The 26,143-nt window shown below is 43.8% G+C and overlaps 1 protein-coding gene and 2 long non-coding RNA genes across 9 annotated transcripts in view; 1 reads left to right on the top strand and 2 right to left on the bottom strand.

Moving 5' to 3' along the window:
- Positions 1-26,143, bottom strand: part of SHLD1 (shieldin complex subunit 1) — an 88,955-nt gene that overhangs the window by 27,289 nt on the left and 35,523 nt on the right. The gene's annotated exons all lie outside the window — the stretch shown is intronic.
- Positions 756-24,150, top strand: LOC123851573 (uncharacterized). Of its 3 annotated transcripts, XR_010405787.1 has the most exons (6): positions 756-1,064; positions 6,827-7,054; positions 9,785-9,931; positions 22,051-22,160; positions 22,701-22,792; positions 23,821-24,150. It is a non-coding gene; the product is annotated as an uncharacterized LOC123851573 (long non-coding RNA). The 3 variants fall into 3 exon arrangements; XR_008506922.1 differs by lacking the exons at positions 756-1,064; positions 6,827-7,054 and adding an exon at positions 8,935-9,074 and having other exon boundaries at positions 23,821-24,138; XR_006792643.3 differs by lacking the exons at positions 756-1,064; positions 6,827-7,054; positions 9,785-9,931 and adding an exon at positions 21,266-21,946 and having other exon boundaries at positions 23,821-24,138.
- On the bottom strand, positions 1,822-7,042 carry LOC135361790 (uncharacterized). Its single transcript, XR_010405788.1, has 2 exons — positions 6,572-7,042; positions 1,822-2,963 (listed from the first exon to the last, which is right to left on the bottom strand). It is a non-coding gene; the product is annotated as an uncharacterized LOC135361790 (long non-coding RNA).

The raw sequence follows: 26,143 nt of genomic DNA on the forward strand, positions 1-26,143 counted from the left end.
CTGGTTGGACAGTGTCATCTGTAGCCCACCAGGACCTGAACTGAAACAGTCATGCAGCAAGGATTTCAGGGAGGGGGTGCTGGTGAAGGCCTGAGAGACAAATGCAGACACAAAGATGCTTGTGGGAGATGGCAGGGGGTGGCGGGGGGGAGGCTAGGGGATGGAAGGTCATGATGGCGGGGAAGAGGGGATGATGGGAGAGGTGGGATGACAGACTAGCCACGGACTACAGCACTTATGGGAAACCTACTGTGTGCCAGGCACTATTCCACAGGCTTGAACATAACTCACTGACCTCCTGTATCTTTCTCATGAAGCATCCCATTGACGGATCAGGAAACAGAGGCACAGAAAGGCCTAGGGAGTTGCTCAAGGTCCTAAGCTAGTAAGTGGGGAAGCTTAGATTCAAACCCAGGGAGGTCTAGTATCAAAATAATGTTCTCAGCCTCTGTGCTAGAATGACCACTCTGGCTGGGGCAAAGAAAGGGACTTCAGAATTCAAGATCTTGCAGGAGGAAGGCACTGGTGATGACATTCTTGGGACAGCCATCTGAGCAGATCGCTGAAGTAAAGCTACTTGAAGAAAGTCTTGCTACCCTCCACAAACCCTGCCTCGGTGACAGTGCAGAATCCTGTACAGATATCTGAATGGCAGAAATCCCGAAGGAAACAAAAAGACCGTATCCAAATAAATTATAGTCATTTGTGTTATAAACCACAGCTATGATCCTAAGAAACCTCACATTACCAAAAAACATACATAAGTAATTATTTCAATATGGGAAAAGGAGGGTTATGGTCACAGAGAATTGATAAAGCTAAATAATTCTTCCTGTAGGAGCTTCGATCATAGAGAGTTTAATGACATTTTGTTGCCATCTGAAAATCATGAATGGTTTGAGCACATACCAACAAAAGAGAACCTTGAACAGCACAAGACAATAACCTGCTGCCAAGTTCACACCCACTGACGATAAAGAAAAGCCCAGGGCTCCCTCCGATGGTGCTTAAATCACAACCCCTCAAGGTCCAGAAAATGCAAACCATGCTTCTCAAGTGCGCAGGTTCGTAATAACCAGTTCTCGAGATGAAAACTGACACCATAAGGGAAATATCAATCAGTGATGTTTGTGTAAGGTCTCTTGCAGCAGATAAGATCGTGAAAACAACAGTGCTCGGGAAAACGAGGAGCACCAGGGACAGGGAACGATAGCGCGTTCCTCCCCTTACTTGTTCTAAATGGCACCTCACCATCTTAACTCAGGCTGCCTTCCTTTGGCCAACAGAGCCAGGCCATCCTGTTCCTATTAATATCAGAAATAGCTTCCACGGCAATTGCTTTCCTTTCCTTCAGGAGAAAGGGAGGAGAGGACATGCTCCCTGAGTCAGACTCATCTATTTTTCATTTGCACCGTGGGCTGCCAAGCATGCCAGCCCAGCCGAGGCTGTAATGATGAATCCAATAACAAGCTCGTACAAACGTCGGCCGGGGGCCTGGGTTCAATAATCGCTACGACTGTGTTGACCGGCCTCTGCCTTCCTCTGTTCTTGCGGAACATCCTCTTGCTGGGTCCCACGCACAGTAAAGACAGGGCTGCACAAAATGGTCCATTTCTACAGTCCTTCACTCAACATCTGGGGCTGGTGGCTGTGATTATGCGGACGCTCAGCTTTTCCATGCAAGTGGGGGTGGGGGGACGCTGGGGAGGTAGCAGGCAGATGACACTTGTTCATCAGTGATGTTCCATACGTTCATACAACAGGAGCCAAGAAAAGCTGACACTACTGAAAATATTTATCCTTTCAGGTTCAGACTGCTCATTTGTTTTATTTATTTATTTATTTTTATTTTTTAAAGATTTTATTTATTTATTTGACAGAGAGCACAAGCAGGGGGGAGCAGCAGAGGGAGAGGGAGAAGCAGGCTCCCCTCTGAGCAGAGAGCCCGATGCAGAGCTTGATCCCAGGACCGTGGGATCATGACCTGAGCTGAAGGCAGATGCTTAACCGACTGAGCCACCCAGGCACCCCTGCTCATTTGTTTTAAAGGAGTGCACCCTCTCTTTTGGGTAGAGCAGAAGGAGAGATTTGATGAAGTACTTTGGAAAGGATGTGGCTTAGCTAAGTGTATTGCCAGGTTTTGAAACTTCCCATTTTTCTGATGCCTCAACATCCCCACACACAGGCTGTGAGCATCCGCCCTAGCAGCGAGATAGATACCCACCAGCTCAATAAGGCTGGTCCCTGCTACAGTTCCTCTTCTTCGCCCCACCCCCACCCCCGCCCTCGACTGTGACTGAGTGACACTCAAACACACCAATAAAATCTCCCGCCTTTGCTTGACTAGCCCACCCTGATCGCCAAAAAGGCACTTGCCCATGGGTGCATACTCTCGGCTCCCCACCTGCTTGGTTCAGTCTGCTCCCTGGGTGCTCCTCCCAGGTGGCCTCCCTCCTCTAGGCCCTGTGAGTATAATGGATCCTCTCATTTCATATGCCTCTGTAATTTCTGTGGCTATGTTGGAATCATCCTCAAAGACCCCACAAGGGAGACTTACTCCCCCGTTTACATGACGCTAAGCCACCCAGTGGTTTGGGAAAAGAAGCTAAGGCCTCTGATGACTGTGAAGATCAAGATACAGGCCACAGGAATGGACCCCCAATTTTAGGTTTGAAAAATGCCGTCTGAACATTAGGGTTTGGAAAAGACAATCTAAATTTTAGGATCTTCAAATAAAATTGGAAGGACGCAAGCTTCAGTCCACATTGCAGAGAACTGGGGAGTTCATCAGAAAATTGCTCCTGGATACTGGACACATTTCCCCCTTAAACATGCAACCTTCGTGACACCGAATGAACCAGGTGTACCACCATCTTCGGCACAAGTTGTAAAGTAAAATATCTGTGTGTTCTGCTTGGTGAACAAATGGATACTTGCAGATCTTTCATGTGATAGGATTCAAGCTGTTTATAAAAAACAAAACCAAAAAAATGATATAGAAAATTGCCTTCCTAGACAGAAATATAGAATAACAACGTTTGGGCGCCTGGGTGGCTCAGATGGTTGGGCATCTGCCTTAGGCTCAGGTCGTGGTCCCTGCTCAGCGGGCAGTCTGCTTCTCCCTCTGCCTCTGCCTCTCTTCTCTGTCTCTCATGAATAAATAAATAAAATCTTTAAAAAAAAAGAATGGCAACGTTTACGGACATCACAAAGAATCCAATTCTTTACATGAAAAACAAAAAGCAAGCTTCATCTTCTAAAGTCAAGATTGGGAAACCTGTTGCTGAGAGCACCTCTTCTGGTCTCTTCCTCGGGGATCCGACTATACAGAGCACAGCCCTGCTCCTGTGGGCGGGGCTATGCTGTTCAGAGCCACCGGGAGCTCTTTTTTTTTTAATTATTATTAAAGATTTTACTTATTTGACAGAGAGCACAAGCAGGGCGAGCAGCAGAGACAGGGAGAAGCAGGCTCCCTGCTCCATCCCTGGACCCTGGGATCATGACCTGAGCCGAAGGCAGATGCTTAACCAACTGAGCCACCCAGGCGCCCCCGCCTGTGGTTCTTAAAATTCTTCAGTTAAGGTTCACAGGGAGGAGATGGTCCATTCACATCCCGCTCCATTCTATGCAAGGAGTGACTCCGAAATAGTTCTCATTTTCCCCTTCACCTTGCTCTACCTGTCCCCCCCCCCCAATCTGATTTCCCCTTCTCTTGAGCACACAGCTAGGCTGCATTTGCCAGCCTCCTTAGCTGTCAAGTGTGGACCAGGACTAATCCAGAAGCCCAGTGCCGGACTGTATGTGGGGCAGGGGAGGTGGGGGTGAGTGGAGGGGTGGGTGGGAGGAGAGGCACAGGCCTGGCTGGGGTGGGTTGGAGAAAATGAGAAGGGAAGAATGGAGAGAGTGAGTAGAGACAAATTAGACATGTCTTTCACAGCCCTTTGCTGTAAAAAGGAACAGAAACGTGGGGCAGGAGCCGAAGAGCAATATGGGGTCAAGGGAGGACTTCTTTTTTTTTAAGATGAGGGATATTACAGCCTGTTTTAGGTGGCTAAGATAAGCCAGTCGAGAGGGTAAAATCAATATGCAGGAAAGAGGAGGTAAGTGGAAGTATGAGGCATGTGACCGTGACCCGGAGAGGAGGTGGGACCGCCTACCTTAGGAGGGACCGGCTTTAAATAGGAGCAGAGATAACATACCCACTCTAACAGATGGGGGCCTCTGGGGACAGGGGCAGGCAGCCCGCAGTGACAAAGTTCTTTTTCTGTTGTTTGAATTTCCCAGTAAAATAAGAAGCAAAAGCAAGATTTGGGGCTCAGAGGGTGATCCTTAGAAGAGGTAGTAGAAACAACCTGGTTTCCTCTAGACCCCGGCAACAAGCAGCCTCAAGCTGGACCAGTGTGGTGCCAAAGCTCACTGGGCAGCCCAGCTGCCAACCCAAGGACTGCTGAGCCACCTCTTTTTCTTCCCTTCTCCCTTTCTCTCTCTCTTTTTTCCAAAATTATTTATTTACATATTGTCACTGCAGGGTGATGTTCATGTTGTGAGCTGCGACTTAGTTGCAGCAAAACAAAATAATGTGTAACATTAAATTAATGTTGTTGATTTATTAGTTTTGTTCTTTACTGTCTTGGCTCTTTAGCTGTGTAAGAACCCTGAGCCTGAGGCATTTTTTGACCTTAAGCCTTCTCACCACATGTGCACACACACAGTTAATTATGCAACGTGATGGATGTTAATTATTTTGATCTTGGTAATTATTTCACCATATATAATCAAATCACGTTGTACACTTTAAAGACATACAATTTTATTTGTCAATTATTCTTCAACAAAGCTGTAAAAAAAAAAAAAAAAAAAAAAAACCAGGCCCATTTCTAAGGAGAGAAAACAGTTGGGAAACGCAGGCTTAGCAGCCAGGAGGGTCAAATGTAGGCAAATCTCTCAGGAATCAAGACCAGGCAGAAAAAACCCACCAATCTTTTAACAACACTTAAAAAACTAAAAATCCTTGATCCATTCACTCTCAGTTTTCCTAGTAAACTCTTCCCACTCCATGAGAAAAATACTAATGCCCCAATAGGAAATACAGGCTGAGGACATTTACAAAGAATTGATAGGTAAAGAAATGTGAATGGCCAATAATATGAAAACATTGCATTCACCCACAGAGGCAGAAAATAGAATGGTGGTTGCTGGGGACGGGGCAAGGGGAGTGGGGAGTGAGTGTCTGATGGGTACAGAGTTTCAGTTTGGGAAGATAAAAAAGTTCTGGGGGCGCCTGGGTTGGCTCTGAGTCAGGCTCCCAGCTCAGCGGAGAGACTGCTCTCCCTCTCTCTGCTGCTCCCCCTGCTTGTGCTCTCTTGCTTTCTCTCTCTGTCAAATAAATAAGTAAAAACTTTAAAACAAACAAAAAACCATTTGAGCCAGGTGCCCCTCAATACACATCCTAAACATGCATCTTCTCAGAGTTGCCAGTTCCAGTGTGCGTGAAGCAGGGCCCAACACAAAACACGTGGGACAGTTATGTTCATAGTGGCATTATCTGTAAGAGTAAAAATATTAGTGATGGTCAGCAAAACACGGTTAATAAATTATGGCATGGCTGTATAATGGAATGTTTTTCAGCCATTAAAAATGATATTTTGGGGGCACCTGCGTGGCTCAGTGAGTTAAGTGTACAATTCTTGATCTCAGCTCAGGTCTTGATCTCAGGGTCATGAGTTCAAGCCCTGTGTTGGGCTTCATGCCTACTTAAAAAAATATATATTTATTTATTTTATTTATTTTATTTTATTTTATTTTATTTATTTTATTTTATTATGTTACGTTAATCACCATACATTACATCATTAGTTTTAAAAAAGATATTTTTGAATTTAAATGCTATTTTTAAAAGGCTCACAGTATAATGTTTACAGAAAATTGAGACAGTTGGCAAAAATGGAATTGGGTCTGTAGCTTAGATAATAGTTCTGTATAAATGTTCATTTTCCCAATTTTCATAATTGCACTGTACTTATATAAGAAAGCAACCCTGTTTTTTAGGAAATACACACTGCACTAAAGTATTTATGGGTAATAGAGCATCATGTCTATACTTACTCTCAAATGATTAAGAGAAAATAATAATATACAGAGAATGATGAAGCAAATGTGGCAAAATGTTTACAATGGGAGAATCTGGATAGAGGGTATAATTCTTTTTTTTTTTTAAAGATTTTATTTATTTATTTGACAGAGAGAGAGAGACAGAGAGAAAGGGAACACAAGCAGGGGGAGTGGGAGAGGGAGAAGCAGGCTTCCTGCCGAGCAGGGAGCCTGATGTGGGGCTCGATCCCAGGACCCTGGGATCATGACCTGAGCTGAAGGCAGACGCTTAACAACTGAGCCACCCAGGCGCCCCCAGAGGGTATAATTCTTTAGAAAAGCAAATAACCCAATAAAAAAAGGTCCAACGATACGGACAGGCCATTTACAGGAGAATAAATAAAGATGTCTAATAAAATTCTACAGGATGATGCTCAACCTTATTAATAAGCAAGTGAAATGCAAATGAGTTATTTTTTACCTGTGTTGGCCAGGATGGGGGGCACTTTTGGCACAGCCTTTTGAAATGTTATCAGTAGTCATCTAACAAATTTGGAGATGTGCATGCCCTTTGATGCAGTTAATTCCGCTTCTAGGGCGCTATTCTACAGAGGGGAAAAAGGTGCATGCACAATTATACAGAGAGTGTGATCCTTCTTTGGTTAACAATAAAAAGCTACAAGTAAATCACAAAAATGGGAACAATGATTAATGATTACCTCCTGGTTTTAAAAAGGAGACTGTGTTCTCAGCGCTGCTTCTTAAAAATATATGAAATAGTCCACAACTGCCAAACGATGGAAAGAGCCCAGATGTCCATCAACGGATGAATGGATAAAGAAGATGTGGTGTGTGTGTGTGTATATATATACACACACAACTGAATATTATGCAGCCATCAAAAAATGAAATCTTGCCATTTGCAGCGACGTGGATGGAACCAGAGGGTATTATGCTAAGCGAAGTAAGTCATTCAGAAAAAGACAATTATCATATGACCTCACTGATATGTGGAATTTAAGAAACATAGAGGCAGAGATCATAGAAGCAGAGAGAGAAAAAGGAAACAAGACCAGAGAGGGAGATAAACCATAAGAGACTCTTAATCTCAGGAAACAAACTGAGGGTTGCTGGAGGGGAGGGGAGTGAGGGGATGGGGTAACTGGGTGATGGACATTGGGGAGGGCATGTGATGTAATGAGCACTGGGTATCATATAAGACTGATGAATCACAGACCTGTACTTCTGAAACCAATAATACATTATGTGTTAATTAACTGAATTTAAATTTAAAAAATTATATCAAAAATATCTGAAATATTAAAATAGGTAGGAAACATACAAAAGCGACTATAGCAAACCTCCATATACCCGCCAACCAGAGTTAACAAATGTGAAGTTATAAGACAATAAGTCATTAGATATATTTGAGCACCATCCCAACTTTTTTCCACCCTTCTTCTTCCAGAGGTTCTTCTTCCTAAGCTTTCTTCTTTAAGCTTTTCTATACTTACAATGAAAACCTACTATCCTCATAATAACCATAAGCCTTTGGGAAAAGCAGCATGGATGCAAAATAAGCAAATCACTTGCACGCTGCTCAGTATGTCTGGGAGACTCTGGTAATTCCGTCTGACTACCTGTTACTGGAGAAACTGCTATTGTCAGGTACCTTCACGTGCGTGCCACAGGACTGGCTCATTGGAGGGTTGAAATAAAATGCCATTTGGGAACCAGTAGCTTTCACGTTTTAATGCGCAGGTAATTCTCCAGTGGAACAATAGCTGGAACAATACCAGTTGCAGCACGACTTAGCCAGGAGGTGCTGTACCCATTACCTTTCCTTCTAGTCCAACTGCTCTGTTACTGTTAAGGAATCTACCATCCAGAGCAAGCATGTGACTTGCTCGAGACCAGACCCCAGGTCTGCTATGGGGGAGAATAAGGGAGGGCCTCCACGAGCAAGATGGCACTGGATCCCTTTGCGTCCCTTTTTGGAAAATAAGAACTAGAAGGGTTCCCAGAATGTTCCACTGAAAAAAGGTTCCCTCTTCAGATTTCCCACAACTTAAGCCTGGTCAGTGCCCCCTTCGGTGAACAAAACAGATGGGGCTTTTCCTTTGTACTGGATCACTGGTCTTATTCGGGTTGAGATTTATTCAGCCACACTCAAAAGTCTTGGCAAGCAAACCCTGCCTCTCAGGTGTTTAAAAAAAAAAAAAGAAAGTCTGTGACCAACATTTTTTAACCTCTAAAATATAGTTTAGTAAAACTAGAGTTATTGTTATAACAGACTGGATATTGAGGGACAGGGAGTTATTTATTGGGAGTAATAAATTACCCCAAAACTCAGCTCTCTGGCCCTATGATATGACAAGGAATTACACAATTGGCCTCATTGCTGAGACTTAAGGACACACATACACACACACACATGCACAGCCCCACAGCTCTGGGTTTTCACTTTTACATCTCAAGAAGATAAACAATGGAAGCAGTAAATATCAATGCCCCTGAGCCAACATCATAGACTTTTAAAGGAAATTTTGCATGGCCAATAGCCCATGTGGTAGCCAGCCTCCATGATGGCCCCCAGAGATCCCCCTCTCCTGATGTTCACACTCCTGTGTAGTCTCCTTCCGGGCTGTAGCACGGTTGGTCTGTGTGACCCAGAGAACAGGCAGAAGTGATGTCTGTCACTTCTAAGATCAGGTTATGAAAGGCACTGTGGCTTCTGTTTTGAACCTCCTCGCCCTCCAACTCTGTCTCCTCACTCGGGCAGAAGTCAACCGCCCTGTCTTGAGGACACTCAGCAGCCCTGTGGAGAGGCCCATGTGGAGAATTAAACGAGTCACATGAGTGAATCTTCTGGGAAGCAGATTCTCCGGCTCCAGTCGTGGCTGTAGCTTGATTGCAACCTCGTGAGAGACCGTGAACCAGAACCCTCCAGCTGAGCCACCCCCAGACTTCTGTCTCCAGAAACTGTGAGATAATTAATGTTTGTTGTTTTAAGCCACTGAGTTTTGGGGTAATTTATTACTCCCAATAAATAACTCCCTCTCCCTCAATATCCAGTCTGTTATAACAGTAACTCTAGTTTTACTAAACTATATTTTAGAGGTTAAAAAATGTTGGTCACAGACTTTCTTTCTTTTTTTTTTTTTAAAGATTTTATTTATTTATTTGTCAGAGAGCTAGAGCACAAGCAGGAGGAGTGGCAGGCAGAGGGAGAAGCAGGCTTCCCACTGAGCAAGGTGCCCGATGCGGGACTCAATCCTAGCATCCTGGGACCATGACCTGAGCCGAAGGCAGACACTTAACTGACTGAGCACCCAGGCATCCTGGTCACAGACTTTCACATAATTTTTAAAGCTCTTTATTTAATACATATAATTGATGGATCCAAATTTTTAAAAAATTTTCTCAGTTGACTGAACTCAAATAGTAAAAGATTCTTCAAAGGACTACAGATTGCTGTCATAACATCCAATATCCAAGCAAATTGTATATTTCAGAGAAGGACTGGAAAGTTCTTTATTTCACGAGGCTTTAGGGGAGCTGCCTTCCCAGCAGGCTCTCTCTGAGCACCTGCTGAAATCCTCCATGTGGCTCTCAGCCCGCTCCGGATCTAGGACAACACAAGGGCTTTTAGGTACGCCTGGCTGGCTTTGTCATCCCCGGTCTCTTTCTCTAGAACACTGTAAATCAAAGGCCCCAGCTAACGCTTATACATCAAACCTGGAGAAGAAAAGAAGATGAGACCAAAAGAGACATAAATAAAACCCTTCCCCTGTGAGATAGTACGGCAGCTGGCTAAGCGATCACTGAATGCCAGCCTCAGGTAACATTTTCCCTTCTTGATTTTATGAACTTAGCCTGATCTTTCACAGCTCTTCTTTTTTAAGCCTACCCATGACAAACAATTCCAAGCTTGCCTAGTAAAAATACCACTGAGGGAGAATGTCTTCTAATCTGAACATTTCAGACGCTGATTTCTTGGATTCTCTATCGCTAGAGGTAAGTACGTATCCAGCTCACACTTTATTCCCAGGAACAAACGCAGTGCCTGGCACACAGTAGGTGCTCACTCAATATCTGAATTTACTTTCCATCTCTGAGGGCCTATCAATCAATCGATCAATCAGTCAAAGGGTATCTGTTGAGGGGCTATGGGTATAGCACAGAGCCAAGAGCTGTGAGGACCACGAAACTTAACACAGCAGATACATACCTGAAGCACTTAAAAAAAGATTATCAAGCCCTCCTGGTGAATCCACTGGAATCCAGTGTTCTTTATATAGAAACACAAAGTTGTGACTTTCTTAGCAAGTTACGTGATGTTTTAAATATTCTACGTAGTTCCTGTGGTACCTGAAAGCGACAAGCATTCACTGGGTACTTTATCTGCTGAGGGCCAAGCAGTTACACAGGTGAGCATTACAGTTCATAAGCAAAGTCTGGGATTGGAAATAATGTATAAGGGTAAGAGTAGAGATGATTTTGTTTCCTTCTAATATTCTGTATGTTCAACATCTCCTCCAATTAGCATGTATTAGTTTAAATAAAGTCAGAGGAAATAAATGTACTCTTAAAGGAGTGGAATGAGATGGAAGGGGGAAAAAGATCAGGCAAGTCAACAACGAGTCAGGGAAAGGCGGCCTCTGAGGAAGAGCATTAGCTTTGGAGTCTTCGGATCTGGGTTCAGATCTCAGCATTGCTACAGTATCAGCTGTCTCCGGGCAGATAAGTTTGCCTTTCTGAGCCCCCACTTCCTACTCTGTAAAATAGGGATAATAGTGTCTTCTTTAGGTAGAAAATGAAGATTAAATGAGACAGTATACTTGAAAGCTCTCGGCACAATGGTCAGGGTGGAGTCATGGCGGGTATTATCTCTACATTATCATGGGTGACAGGGAGTGATATCTGATGCAATTCTTGGGGTCTCTGTGTCTCTCCTGATACACAGCTGAAGAGCTTTCCCCTCCCCCCATTCTTCTACACCGTCCTGTTTTACCCCTTCTTCTCTTCTTTTTTCTACTGCTTTTGTCTCTGCCAGTTACGTAAACCCGCCGGTGTGCTTGGGTCTGCCGGTGGGATCTAGTTTCGTGAGGCAGGGTCAGGTCACGTGATCCAGGATCGTGCCATCCTACCATCTCAGTATGTGATTGCAAGCCTCTTAACTCACTCTTGGCAACTCTGTGTCATCTAACCTATAAAATGGTGACAGGACCCCTGCCTTTACTTACAACAGGAAAATATTCGAAGAAAAAAAGATCTAAGTAAATAGCCTCCAGCAAGGACAGAGTAGCTGGCGCCAGACCTGCCCTTCTGCTGTGAACAGCTAGAAAGCTGGACAAAACCACTGCTTCCAGATACTGAACACAGGACGTTTAGGAGAGAGAGGGGAAACAAGTAAGATGTGCCTACGACTGCCCCCGCTTTCTGCCTGGAGGCAGCTTCTGGCCCACAGTGCCAGGAGGGAGAATCCAAGCAGGGCACAGAGACTGGAATTTGAGGTACCTGAAATTTAGGAAGCCAAGTCCTGCAGAGGAGGGAGTTGCATAGAGAGAAAACTCCAGAAATCAGCATAGAGTTTATTCTTTAGAGTTTCACTGAATACTAACCTGTGCATATTTAAGACAGAAGTCCATAAAGCCAGGCAAAGCCAGGGGAGCTGGGAGCTGGACACCTCTCAGAAGCCCCACAGGGCTGGGAGGCACGCATGTTCTGACGGTTGAAGTGGAGCGCCCTTGTTGAACAGCTGGGGTATTCAGGACAGACCCAGAAAGGTCACACCTTGGTAGGAACCTAAACTAGCTATAGAGTAAAGGCTGCCCTAAAATCTCCCCAACAAGCTTAGAAACAAGCCTTGAAAGGATCAAGTCCACTAGCAAGTAATCTACCAGTTATACCATTACTGTTACATAAAAGCAAATTCCGTACAGGAAGAAAAGCAGCCCATGGGTCCCATAAAGGGGGATAATACTAAGAAGGATTTTCAGTGGTTACAGGGGGCTTTATAAAGAGTCCTTCTAGGGCGCCTGGGTGGCTCAGTTGGTTAAGCGACTGCCTTCGGCTCAGGTCATGATCCTGGAGTCCCTGGATCGAGTCCCACATCAGGGTCCCTGCTCAGCGGAGAGTCTGCTTCTCCCTCTGACCCTCCCCCATCTCATGTGCTTGCTCTCTCTCATTCTCTCTCTCTCAAATAAATAAATAATATCTTAAAAAAAAAAAAAAGAGTCCTTCTAGAGCAGGCGTTGGCAAACTTTTCCTGTAAAGGGCCAGAAAGCTGTACAAAATCAGGCCTTGGGTCAGATTTGGTCCACAGGCCTTAGTCTGCCAACCTCTGCCAACCTCCATCTTACTGAGCTATCACTGGTCTTTCCACGGCATACTCTACGGAGTTAGAATCTGCACTTTCACCAGCTCCCTCCCGGACTGATACACACATTTCCTCTTGAAAAGCACTGCCCTAAGGCAGCGGGTTTTTTTTTTTTTTAAAGATTTTATTTATTTGAGAGAGAGAGAATGAGAGATAGCATGAGAGGGAAGAGGGTCAGAGGGAGAAGCAGGCTCCCCGCCGAGCCGGGAGCCCGATGCGGGGCTTGATCCCGGGACCCTGGAATCATGACCTGAGCCGAAGGCAGATACTTAACGACTGAGCCACCCAGGCACCCCCTAAGGCAGCGGTTTTTAAGCTTGGCTGCATATTAGAACCACCTAAGGAGCTTTTAAAAAATTCTGATCCCCAGGCTGCCCTCCTTACCCATTAAATCAGAGCTTCTAGAGGTAGATCCCAGGTATCAGTATCATTAAAGCCCCCTCCAGGTGATACCAATGTGCAGCTAAGGCTGAGAACCAAGGCTGAAGAGGCTCATTTAGAACAGTCACAACACAGAGAAAGCAGCCCGATGCCCCACCAGGCCCACTCGCTCTCAGAGACGAATGGATTCCAGAATCACAGAAAACCCCAAGGAGCGTGAGTGGTAAAAAAGAATGTTGGAGCTAATTCTTTTTTTTTTTTTTTTTTTGAAGTATAGTTGACACACAATGTTACATGAGTTTCAGGTGTACAACATAATGATTCCAGAACTCTCTACCTTATGCTATGCTCACCACAAATGTAGCTCCTATCTGTCACCATACAACTCATTAGAGCTAGTTCTTTTTTTTTTTAAAGATTTTATTTATTTATTTGTCAAAGAGAGAGGGAGAGGCAGATGGAGAAGCAGGCTCCCCACTGAGCAGAGAGCCTGATGCAGGACCCGATCCCAGGACCCTGAGATCATGACCTGAACAGATGGCAGATGCTTAAGTGATAAGCCACCCAGGCATCCCTAGAGCTAGTTCTTGATGTCTGTTTCCGGGACCCTGGTGGTGTGTGCCATTAAAAAAAGTAATCTTGGAAATGTAGACTCTATTTAAAAAGATGTTATCGATTTCAGACTCAAAAGTTAAACATTTAGCTAAAAGTAGACAAACTCATTAATCTTTTTTTGACTTTGGAATTACGTTAAAGACTTCATTCCATAGGGCTGAGCTCAGAAGCATTTTAAATTCAGGAACATTTAACACAAAAAATACAGCTATTCCTAAATAAACCACCACTGAGTGCTCAGTACTTTTCTTCAAGATTCTTGGGTCCCATACAATTTCACAGATGAGATTTCCTTTTTCCAGTGTTTATAAATATTTAACACCTTTACAGATGCTTTCTGGATCAATACTCAGGATGCCATGGAAGAGAGGCAGTAATAGGTGTTTTGAGAAAAGCTGGCTCATTTCTTGATATACAAAACAACCACTTAACTCAGTTCTTTTTGTTTGTTTCTCTTTGCCTTTATCATTTGAGGAAATAGTGCTGTAAATACATGATTCTTCTTCCTGCTGCTCTTTTTTTTTTTTTTTAAAGATTTTATTTATTTATTTGAGAGAGAGAATGAGAGAGACAGAGAGCACATGAGAGGGGGGAGGGTCAGAGGGAGAAGCAGGCTCCCTGCCGAGCAGGAAGCCCGATGCGGGACTCGATCCTGGGACTCCAGGATCATGACCTGAGCCGAAGGCAGTCGCTTAACCAACTGAGCCACCCAGGCGCCCTTCCTGCTGCTCTTTTATAATATTTGCATTTTCTCCCGTCCATAGAAAAGTACAGAAGCTCTTTATCACATGATTAAGTTTACAAGCAAAAGAAAAATCTATTAATTTACTCCATTAATACTAAAATTCTTCTAGACTCTATTCACATGTCACTTCTCAGAGAGGCCTTTCCTGGCCATGGTGTTTAAATCACACCATCTCTTATATTGCATTCCCTTCTTCCATAGCACCAGCTGATATATTATTTAATTTTTTGTTTTGTTGTCTCTGTACCCCTTCTGTACCCCCTCTAGCCATGACCGCAGTAACCAGAATTAAAGCTCCTTGAAGGCAAGGTCTTCACCTATTTCGTTCACCATGTCTCCCCAGTGTCAAGCACATTATCATGCTCATTAATCATTTCTTGAATGGAAGAACAAACAACATCCACTACATTTTAAAGAATCCAGTCATCAGGAGTTCAGGCAAACAACCCAATACAGTAAGGAGAAAACCAAAAAGAACTCAGTGTGATGCATATGGCAACCTTGCCTCTCATCAGTGTAACCATTTACCCTGAAAGGCAGAGAGACAGACAACGTCACTGAGCTTGAAGCTTATAATCTACTAAAAATATCATCCACAAACTTCACGAAAATCTCTCCACCAAAGGAAATGTAATCCACAGAAAAGAATAGCCTTGCTGTCTTATAAGAGGCCACCCATTCACTTGTTCAAAGATACCAGAATTTTTAGAAATGGAAGAAAGGGCTCTTAAATTTCAGGCAGCATCATCTCTAAGCAGTAGGTTATTAATCATCCTACTACCATTTTCCAGTTGCCCCTTAAGCACCAGGGCAGCGGAAGGAGTGCTTTATGCACTATGTCCATCAAAGTGTCCCAGGTACTGGCCTCTAGACTCATGGTAGGCCATGATGAAATTCTCACCAGTCCATGGCCAACCGAGAAAACTAGCAACCACAGAAGGCTGATCTTTATTTGGGGATTAGGTCCTCCCTCTTTCTATTTTACATATTAAAATAGGCTTTCTTTTACGAAATGAAGAGTAGATTTGTGGAGTCAGTGGTATAAGCTGTTTTTAAGGTCTTTCCTTGACAAAACAGAAAGTGGGCCCATCTATGTTGGTCCCCAAGAAAGAAGAAGGAGAGGAGGGAGAAGGCGGGAGAGGAGGAGAGGGAGAAGGAAGAAGAGAAAGGGAACCAAAAATGTATCCAAACTTTGACAAATGTCCCTAGGGTGAGGAGGGCAAAATTGCCCCTGGTTGAGAAACACTGGTTGAGTTATCTACACAAACGAGGGAGGATGGATGCAGTTATCATGAGATAGTGGTAGTTAGAAGAAAACCTGTCCGGGGCTGTAGCTAGATGCCGAGGGCCAACTGCACTGAGTCATTCTTGGTGGTAGAATGGCACTCCACCCAGGAGCAAGCTGAGGTGGGGAACTGGAGACCCACCTCATGCAAGACCATGGACACTGCTAATCAGACACCTGACTGCATGGATGTGCCTATAAAGGGAAAGAGGGATTTAACTGCGAATTCAGAGCGGATCAATCTAAATCTAAGGATCTACTTGAGAGCCATATCTGTTCATGCCATTTAGATGAACTCTAAACAGTTAGCATTCATTAAATTGGGTTAGTATTCATTAAATTCATTGAAATGGGTTGTCTATTCTTGTGCAAACATGAACATTCAGATCCCTTCTATTAGGCATGCATCTGGTTCTATAATGACTTTTTAAAAGCTGTCATTGTAATCACTTATGAACACAGTTTTAGAAAGAAAAATCCACCCCCAACATTTCTCACCTCCTCGTATGAGAAATTATTCTGTTTTAGCTCCACCTCTGGAAGTACGTTCTCATGATATATGTACCACAGCTCTTTATCGGCCGCTATGGCAACTCGTTAAAAAGTGCCACCCCCTTAATTCCTGTGGTGTATTAATTTGGTGTTCCAAAACAAATATTTTACCATGAAATAATTCCTAGCAAATAATAAGATTAACCTCACTAAACTGGCTTTTATAACACTTCCACTATCTGTAAATATGTTTTTTGTACGTTTTTAAGGAGATCTTCTGTGACTATTGAAGGCTTCATTTTAAATATTCTCTGCTAGGGGCACCTGGGTGGCTCAGCCAGTTAAAATATTAAAATAGCATCCGCTAGGGCGCCTGGGTGGCTCAGATGGTTAAGCATCTGCCTTCGGCTCAGGTCATAATCTCAGGGTCCTGGGATCGAGTCCCGCATCGGGCTCCCTGCTCCTTGGGAGCCTGCTTCTCCCTCTGCCTTTCTCTCTCGCTCTGTCTCTCATGAATTAAAAAAAAAAAAAAAAAAAAAATAGCATCCGCTGGTCGTTATGCAGCAAACCCTTAGAGAGGCAGCTCGTACCTGAGAAGTGAGAGCAGCCCTGCCAAGCTCCTTCCTGGGACCTACACTCAGCATCTCTGCATCAAGCCACCATAACTTTGAACTGTGTCTGTGGGCCTCTGTGTTTTACCTCAATTTATTCCATGCATCTGTTAGCAAGGTGTGTCCTAAGGTGTCAGGAAAGCTTAAAAGAGGTTATTTTTGGAATCTGGGAATGTTCAAAAATTTTTCCATATAAATTAATGGTAACTGCTTCTTCATTTTATTGCATTTTACGAAAGCTTTCATAGGAACACTCTACTTATGGATAGCACAGGAAACCTGTATCTAAAATGCAGCAATATAGTTCTTAAGGTATGATACGACTAATGAGAACAGGCATTCACCAAATGCACTGGGTAAGACAGATATGAGGAAGTCCACTACAAGATTATTTGTGAGAGGAAAATAGTGTGAACAACCTCAGCATCCATCAACAGACATCACGTTAAATAAATTATGGTCAAACCACACAACGGAATAGTACGTAGCCACTAAAAATATGAGATCTGCATGTACTAACATGGCAAGATGCCCTGATACAGCATTAAGTGAAAAAAGTAAGATAGAAAATGGTATGTCCAATAGAATCCCATTGGTATTTCTAAAGAAGAGATATGCACACTGTGTGTACAACATACGTGTATATGTATGTATGTATATGTATAGCTATACAGATATTTATGCTCAGAAATGTTGCATGGGAAATATCTGGAAAGATACACAAAAGGTATTTACAATTACCTCTAGGAAGCACTGAGGAGACACCAGACTTGTATGTTTCATTTTGTGCCTTCTGTACCACTTATTTTCCCAGCTTTTTCTTTTAAAAGGATGACTATTGCCTTCCTCACAAGTATCATAACTATCATACGTATATCAAAGTGGAGGCCTCCCCACAAAGACAAGAAGAAAGATATGGTTTGGATTTATTCTCTTCATTCCCTAATGGCCTCTAGGGAGCATGAGTCCTGAAGCCTGACAAAGAAAGGCTACATCCTCAAAAGGGAAGTCTAAGGGGTGCCTCTTTTCCAGCAATGTTAAAATAATTCTAGGGCATTTGACTTGCCAAATTGGGAACATTCCACAGAAATAGGACTCTAACTTATGAAACGGCTTTGAATAATGCAGTGTTTTATAGAGAGAGAGAGAAAAATGGATATTATTTTCAGAAATATTTTCGGAAGTTAGGAGTTTCTATTATATTTGTGGATTTTAATCTTTTTTTTAAAAACCAATGATATCACTGTGCCAGTTTTGAGTCACAATTCAAGCACAATCAAATGTGGCCAAGAGCTGCCCTCGGCCCCGCACAGGAGAGGGACTTGAGACAAGGCTGGCTGAGGACTGGCACGGCGCTGTGGGGCTCTAGCTGAAAGCAGGGGGCGATGTCGTGACACACAGCTGCGAGCCCATTGGTTCCTAAGCCAGTGTGTCCATGAGCAAATACGAGAACTCAAGGCAGAAGATTACAGGTAATGGTTACAAGACCACTTACTCTCAGACACCAAAAGCAAGTCTTGCAACAGAAAGAAACAATGTGTGGCAACCATCACAATCACCACTCTGCACCTTCCCCCACCACAGGTCCCTCAGTTCAAACCCCCTGGGCGCACCAAATCACAAACACGGAATGTAATAAGGAATGCTGGGACCTTGTCTGAGCAGCAGATCATGGGCAGGCCAGGTGGCTAGGAAAACCAACTCTCCCATCATTCTGCAGTGACATGGAGATGCTGAATCTCCCTGTCCATGGTCAGAAGCAGATGCCAGGAACCTCAGCGGTCCCTGGGACAACACCATGGGCCTCTGTGCCCTTTCTGTTGAGATTACTATTTGGTTTCTTTTCGGCCTAAACCTAATTCCTTCAGCACCTGGGAAGCTGCTTATCAAAACTGCATGCCTGACTGGTAGGAGTGGAAATGGGCCCCAGCATCTATTGCAGAGAATCTGCTTCCTCACACTAATACAGGAAATGGTCAGTGCTCCTTAACCATCATAAGGGATGGGACATATGAATGGCAGAAAAAGAGACAGGCAAATGTTCTCATGTTCAGCGGGGAGGAAGAAGATACAATCCATAAGTGTATTCATTACGGACCATTGAGCCTGATGCCTGAAGAGTTTAAACTGTGGGGTGGGACTGTCATCTGTGACACCTTTGTGTGCCCAACTCCATTGGGGAAGTATTATTATCCCCATAAAACAGATGAAAAAACTGAGGCTCGGGGAAGTTCTTTAACACACTTAAGGACACCAAGTAAAATGTATTAAAGCCCTTCAAACCCCAAAGGCTGTACTTTCTCCAAATTCATCAGAGAAACTGAGGTCACCAGGCCCAGCCATCAGTCCTACCACGCTAGGTCCACCTGTGTCTGATCACAAATTTAGCAGAGTTCAAGCACTTACATTCCTGTTTTGTTGTCTGTCCCACATAATCTACCTTTTCCTCTTTTTTAAGGAACTGAATGGCTGTTAACTAGACTTCTTGTGGTGATCATTTTGTAATATATACATATACTGATTATGTTGTACATCTGAAACTAATAGAATGCTATATGTTAATCATATCTCAGTTTCTAAAGAGACATTAGGGGCACCTGAGTGGCTCAGTTGGTTAAACATCTGCCTTCGGCTCAGGTCATGATCCCGGGGTCCTGGGATCAAGCCCCACATTGGGCTTCCCGCTCGGCAGGGAGCCTGCTTCTCCCTCTCCTTCTGCCCCTCCCCCAGCTTGTGCTCTCTCTCTCTCTCTCTATTTCTCTGTGTCAAGTAAATAAATAAAATCTTAAAAAAAATAAAAAGACATTACATAAAAAAGAAAGTGATACAATGTATTACTATAGAAAAGCCTAATTTCTTAAAGAATCCAAAAGGGGGTTTGGGACACTGATCGATAAAGAAGAGTAAGAAGGGGAAACAGCATCCTATCCCTGCAGCTTCATGACCCGTAGACCAAAAGTCAGGCATTAAGGTGCAGCTTGCTTATGTTGGGACAATACTGTCTCCTTAGAGGGAAAAAGGGCATTCGGGGTTCGTGCTGTAAGATGTTGCTTTTCTCTCAGCTAATAACTGGAGCCTTGCCTGGGTTCCTGCCACCTGGACTCCACCCAGATACCCTGCGCGGGGCCTGGGCTTTATTCCAGCACCAGCGCATAGTCTTCTTTCCTGCAAACCAACTGCCAAGGAGTCTTTGAATATGTACAATCTCTTGGGTTGTTTGTTGTTCTCCTGCCTTTGAACACCTTGTTTTCCAAAAGTCAACAGGGAAACATCTTGTGCAAAACTGAATAAAATCCTGCTTCTTGGGCGCCTGGGTGGCTCAGTTGGTTAAGTGACTGCCTTCGGCTCAGGGCATGATCCTGGAGTCCTGGGATCAAGTCCAGCATTGGACTCCCCGCTCGGCGGGGAGTCTGCTTCTCCCTCTGACCCTCCCCCCTCTCATGCTCTCTCTGTCTCATTCTTTCTCTCTCAAATAAATAAAATCTTAAAAAAAAAAAAAATCCTGCTTCTTCACGCAAATTCCCGCTAGGAGCACCAGCATGTGTCCCTGTGCCAGGCACAGAGTGTCAAGTGCACTGGGACATATGACTGGGTGACAGGGATGGCAGACGGACGGACACCTGCACCACAATAACTTCTGCCATGAAATTCTTGGGGTACACCTTGTGTGAGGCCATGATTGACATGTTCTTTCTTAAAAAATATTTTATTTCTTTATTTTAGAAAGAGAGCATGGCAGGGAGGGGCAGAGGGAGAAGAGAATCTTATGCAGGCTCCACACTGAGCACAGAGCCCAAGGCTCGATCCCACGACCCTGAGATCATTATCTGAGCAGAACCCAAGAGTCGGGCGCCCAACCGACTGAGCCACCCAGGTGCCCCAGGCTGTGCTTGACATGTTCTTGTGCAGCCACAGATCAGCTCTAAGATAAAGAAAGATTACAGACCCTGAGCAAACAAAACTAGCCTGCAGGAACAGTTACATAAAAAACACTAAAGGAGACAGTATAAACTAGTTATTTTTTTCTTGCTCTATGCTAATGTTTCACATTAATTTTATTTTTTAAATTTATTTTTTTAAAGATTCTTTTATGTATTTGAGAGGTGGGGGGCAAAGGGAGACAAGAGAGAATCTCAAGCAGACTTCCCGTTGAGTGCAGAGCCCGATGCAGGGCTCAATCCCAGGACCCTGAGATCATAACCTGAGCCAAAACCAAGAGTGAGACACTTAACTGACTGAGCCACCCAAGCATCCCTCTCGTTAATTTTATTAATCCAGCATAGGATCTTTCAACTGAGGCAGGAGACAGGCTCCCAACACCCCAATAGCAAGCCCACCATCACCTACTCTTATTATCCTTGTTTTATTCCTTTACATGTTAAATCCAAGCCGAGGCTTCTAGGGGTTCCCCTGAAACCACATGCCACACTTGAAGCCCATTCTCCCCTCCCCTGGGGAAAGCTTCTTACTCTATCAGATTCTCAAAGGGATCTGAAATCAAACCACGGTAAAGCACAAATGTCTTCAAGCCTTCAAGACTTGACTTGGTATGACTGAGTATGGGCAGAGGGCAGGAATAAGCCCGGGACAGTGAGAAGGAACAGCCAGCGCTGGTCATCAGGCCAGATGGGAGCCAGAGCAAAATGTCACCCATTTCACTTTGTCTTGGCACTGGCCCTGGCCTGTAGCAGGCATGACAGGGAATTTGATTGTGTAACCATTAGAAGTAACCTCCAGAAGCCCTGCTGCGTTACAAGGCCGTGGCTTGAAGGAAGCACCTGGTTAGCTGGGGAGCAATGTGGCATGTGGTGATCGCTGACTAAGCTCTGGAGATCAGCTGCTTAGTTCCACCACGGCCTCGGGGAAATAACCTAGCCACGCATCAGTTTTCTCAACTGTCAACGCGGATAAAAATAGTCTCTCTCCCCTTGCTTACTGGGATAAGCCCAAGTAAACACTCGATAAATGTCAGGGATCATGATTACTATTTAGAGAAGACATTTCACTCCTTTTGTAGTCATTTTCTTGTGCGACCTTTGCAGTGAACACTTCCTGACGATGCAAGATTTATTGTCATCTCTATGTTAATTTTTCCCTTTAAGAACTTGCGGCCACATGTTTTAAAAAGCATATTCTTAGCTCTCCTGCCTATTTCAGAACTTCGATCTTCAAAGGACCGAAGCAAATGTATCTCCTCCACATTTTTCTTATATTCTATTTTCTGTAAATATCACATGAAGTCAAGTTGACAATGATTTGAACGTTTCTAAGTTTGACCGACAAAACGACAAAGTGGATTTTTCCAATCTCCGCCACAGATAATGCTTTCCGGCTAAAAATGCCTTGTGTGTGTTTGATGCTTTGACCTTCTTCCAGCGCTTTCATAACTACTCCTTATTTTATTTATGTGCTTCTTTATTTATTTATACCTGTACCTTTTCCCATCAAGGACTGAAGGTGGCTTTAAGGATACACAAAAGTTGACAGGTTGGCATGAAATAAAGGCAGAGCCAAAGAAGAAAAACAAGGAAGAAAGCAAATCGAAACCCCTGGGAAAAGGTAAGAAAAAGGCATTATTTCTACTTCACAGAGAAGGAAACCAGGACACAAAGCCACGTAATGCTTTTTGAAGCAATGTGGGTTAAAAGCTAGAAATAAGCTGACACTAAGCCAGCCCTACAAATACCCTGCGGCTCTGGGGTATTGGGAAATTGACTCAAAACAAAACACACCAATCCAAAAAAAGACCACTGTCCAGCTCAGCAAAAGTGGGACAGAGAGATGGGGACTCCTCCTGGGAGAAGTCCTGGGAGCTGATGGGACGGAGCTTGGAGGAAAGTGGCATTGACAGCAACGAGGATGATCCATACCACGGATCAGGTATTAGAAAGGGCCAGGCACCATTCAAGAGCTGTTCCTCATTCATCTCCTCATTCACTACTCACTACAGTGCCTTATGACATACCACTAGTATTCAAATTTTGCAAAGGAGGCCCAGAATATTTAAGTAACTTGCTCAAAGTCATAGAGTGAGTGGGTGGCAGATTCGGACCCAGGCGATCTGACTCCAGAACACACTCCTAACCTCTGTTTCTCCAGAGACCCAGTGCAGACAGAGCCCATCGATGGGAAAGCTGGATGACCAGGGACAGCCTCTCACAAAGCTGAGAGGGTGAGGAAAGCATGCCATGGTAGGTGGGTCTAGGAAGTTGCAAGGGAAAATGAGGACACAGACACAGTTTTTTCTTGTAATTTCTTGAAGTTTGAGATGAAAGAAAGAAGGTGGGATGTATGGATTACCAGCCACCTTGATCCAGTCTCTGTATATAAATTATTTAAATACAAAAGTCAACGGAAGTTGTAGTGGGGCACCTGGCTGGCTCAGTTGAAGAAGCACGCAACTCTTGATCTTGGCATTATGAGTTCAAGCCCCACGTTGGGTGTAGAGATTACTAAAAAAATAAATAAATAAACTAAGAAAAAAAAAGTTGCAGACTTTGAGAACCCTTAGAGAATCTCACAATTTGAATCTGGAAATATATAGATAAAAAATTTCTTTGTAAGATGAAAGGCACAAATGATGTCTTAGGGTATAAAAAGCAATGCATTCTATATGAACGAACAAGGCAATCTAGGAAGGCTCTGCTCCAATTCAGGGTTTCTCAGCCTCAGGACTACTGACATTTGGGGCCAGAAAATTCTTTGTTGTGAGAGATGGCTGTCCTATGTAGGATGCCTACTATCATCTGGCTTCTATTCACCAGATACCAGTAGCACTGGCCTGCACCCCAGATGTGATGACCAAAAACGCCACTAGACATTGCCAAACACCCCCTGGAGAACAAATCATCTTCAGCTGAGAATCACTGCACTAGCTATCATCACACACAGACCTAAACCTTCTCCCACAGAACTGGATGTCAATTTTCTTTCATAAAAGATTAGTTAGTGTCATGTTTATATACCAACACAAGTGTTGTCCTAGTGCCACCCAACTGGATCCAAGACAAATCAGTCTGAGTTCCAATGGTTAGGTGAATGATAGCTCACCACCTTTTCCTGTATTACTTCTAGGGCATGAACCTCGAGCCTGTGAGTGTCCTTTTAAAAGACTTAGACTCAGTTAAGACAAATTTAAAGGAAGGTAGTATTTACCCTATAGTAAGATGGTCACTCATTAACTTCTCTCCCTGTATGCATATGCCATTCCTGCATCAAGAGTGGAGTCAATTCCTTCATCCCCTTGAATCTGAGCCGGTCTGTGACTGCTTTGACCTACAGAATACAACATAAGTGAGGCAAGCCTTTAAGAAGACTAACAGTTTCTGGGCGCCTGGGTGGCTCAGTTGGTTAAGCGACTGCTTTCGTCTCAGGTCATGATCCTGGAGTCCCTGGATCGAGTCCCGCATCGGGCTCCCTGCTCGGCAGGGAGCCTGCTTCTCCCTCTGACCCTCCCCCCTCTCATGTGCTCTCTCTCTCTCATTCTCTCTGTCTCAAATAAATAAATGAAATCTTAAAAAAAAAAAAAAAAGACTAACAGTTTCTGCTTCTCTTCTCTTGGAAGGCTCACTCTTGGGATTCTCCCTCTAGGAACTCTCCCTTTAGAACTCAGCCGCCATACTGTTAGAAGCCCGAGTCATGTGGGCACAAAGAGGTCCCACGTAGGTGTTCCAGTGGACAGCCCCGCTGAACTTCTGGCTGATGGCTAGCATCAACTGTCAGCAATGTGAATAAGATCTTGAACTTCATTTCAGACAATTCAAGCTCCTAGGGGACTGCAGCTCCAGCCAACATCCCACGGAGCATAAGCACCACCCAGCTGAATCAAGTCAACCCAAAAAACTGTGAGAGAAAATAAAATGATTGTTGTTTCAAATCACTACGTTTTGGAGGAGTTAGGCTGCAAAAGATAACCCAAACACAACCTCAGGTCCAAATGTACATATGTGACATGCATGGAGTCCAAGCAATAGGACAGGAGATAGTGAGCAGAGAGGTCTGTAACAATGGCAGAGTCTAGGATTACATGGCCAGGAGGGTGTAATTCCAGAGAGGTCAGTGAAATCAAGTCATTGTATGTTCATGAGTAGCAAAGTCATTATAATGTGACTTCTTAAATAAGTGTAGATGTGCCTTCAGTCAAATACTATTCCTGGAACATACAATTTTACATGATCATCATCATGGAGGATCCTATTACTAGTGCACCTAGTGTGTGTGAACACAGTGCTGGGTACTTTACACACATTGTCCTTAGTCCTCGAAAGGGCCTTGAAAAATAAGCATACTTACCTTTCCCTCTTTCCTTTATACTCTCTCCTTCCCTCTCTTCTACTTCCTTCTTTCATGAGAAAAGGTAGTTTAAAATTTTTGTAAATCACATCACACATTGTTCAATGCAAGAAAGCTTCCTCTTACTACTTTAAGCAAAAAACAATCCAGAGCTCTGTTTTTTCCTTCCCAGTTCTTTCTTTTTTAAATTCCAGTATAATTAATGTACAATGCTGTATTAGTTTCAGGTGTACAATACAGCGTTCGGCAGTCTATCCATTACTCAGTGCTCATCATGATAACTGTACTCTTAATCCCCCTCACCTGTTTCACCCCTCCCCACTGTCCCTTCCCTTCTGGTAACTCTGTTTGTTCTCTATAATTAAGAATCTGTTTGTTTCCCTCTTTCTTTTCTTTGTTCATTTGTTTTGTTTCTTAAATTCCACACATGAGCGAAATCATGGGGTATGTGTCTTTCTCGGACTGACTTAGTTTGCTTAGCATAATTCTCCCTAGCTCCATCCATGTCATTGCAAATGGCAGTATTTCATTCTTTTTTATGTTTCTTAATATGCTGAAAGACATTCAATATCCTTCTTAGTTTCCTGGCTAGTTATGAACAACTTCAACTTCCCATGCCTGCTGAAGGTTGAGTTACTATTTGGAAAGTGATATGTGGGTTTACAATCTGCTAGTGGCAGAAACCAAGTATCCTTCAGCTCACCTCCCATGCCCTGACACCCTGCACGTGTTTACTGAGTGTCCACCACATGGGTGAATGCCATGGCCCCTCCTCAGTAGATGAAATCAGGAAATCGATCACAAGTAGGAAGATTCTATCTAGATGGACATAAAGGCTGCAGCTAGGGACAAGTGTTGTGGCAACACTCTAACAGGAGGAAAGACATTTCCTTTCAACCATTCTGTAAGGTAGCTGGATCGCCAACAGCAAGCACAGCATTCAATACAGAGCACGCACTTACTCAGTGCTTACTGGATGAATAAACAGCATTAAATAACAGCAATATGAATGTGTGGAAATGTTAGACAACTGTGTTCACTGTATAAAATAAGTAAAGTAGGATTATCTGGTATTATTGGTTCATGCTGACCCCACAAAATTCACCTGAATGCATAAAAACAATTCTCACTTATGGGTGGCTCAGGCTGTTAAGAGTCCAACTCTTGATTTCGGCTCAGGTCATGATCTCAGGGTCATGGGATTGAGCCTCGAGTGGGGCTCTGCACTCAGCACAGAGTCTGCTTGTCTC

This window comes from Mirounga angustirostris, unplaced genomic scaffold (genome assembly GCF_029215605.1).
Source record: "Mirounga angustirostris isolate CCGP_5_RB_7025 unplaced genomic scaffold, mMirAng1.0.hap1 SCAF_10, whole genome shotgun sequence".
Taxonomy (NCBI): domain Eukaryota; kingdom Metazoa; phylum Chordata; class Mammalia; order Carnivora; family Phocidae; genus Mirounga; species Mirounga angustirostris.